The following is a 1,044-nucleotide window of genomic DNA, read 5'->3' as shown; positions in this document are numbered from 1 at the left end:
ACTATACTATATTATGTAATATATAGTGTATAAGTGTATATTATATGTCTATAATATATATAATACAGGTTATATATACCTATATTATATACTTATACTATATGTTATACTACTTACAATATAATTAAATGAATGGATTTTAAAATTAATTAATCTTTAGCCTAGGATTTTAGATATCAAGTTCAGCTCATAGCAATTTCACTTAAACCATTTTTCCCCCATAGATCTTGAAAATCTAACCCAAAGCACTTCCAAAATTCAGTGTATTCAATAATATCATTTCTCGTCTCCCTTTATAGTATTTGATCTTCAGAGTCCTTTGGAAAATATCACAAGAGGGTTTTACCTATTCTACTTCCTGTCTTTCACTTCATTGATTCTCCCTCTAAAGTCAGGGAAGTACATAACAGTATCAGAAGGATGTGAGTTTTTAACCTTTTACAGCTAATATAATGCTATTTTCTAACAGATGCTTTTGTCCACATTTCAGAGCGTTCACACTTTTCCCAAAAGCAACTTCCCAAACATCACTTATGTTATTTGTGAATTGTTATTTTCTCATATGTTATTTGTTATTTGTGAATTTCATAGACATGCAATTTAGAGCTGAAAGAAAGGAAGCCCATGATGCACATGGGTAAGAGGCTTCTGCAACCCACTTGGTGCTTACAGCCTGGAGTCCTGGCACTGTGATGTGCAAGGGGACAATGGCATAATTAAGGCACTCATCTTCATTTTTCTTTCTTTTTGTTGTCATTATTATTGTTATTGTTGTTCTGGAAAGCGAAAGTAAATTTGGGGAGAGGTCAGGGTAAAGTAAAGAGGGGATACAAGCCGAGAGGCTGAGTGGCACTCTGGAGCCAGGCTACCGGGGTTTGTGTCCCAGCTCTGCCTCCTATTAGCTGTGTGGGCATGGGCAAGTCATGTGATGCCAATAAGCTTCTGCTTCTCCTCTGTAGACTGCTGGTAATAACGGTATCAATGGCCCAGGGCATTAGTGATGGTGAATGCTAGCACGTTTACAGTACCTAAAGCAGTGCGTGG

Source organism: Equus przewalskii, chromosome 7 (assembly GCF_037783145.1).
Source record: "Equus przewalskii isolate Varuska chromosome 7, EquPr2, whole genome shotgun sequence".
NCBI lineage: Eukaryota > Metazoa > Chordata > Mammalia > Perissodactyla > Equidae > Equus > Equus przewalskii.
Note: the sequence above shows the minus strand (reverse complement) of the source record.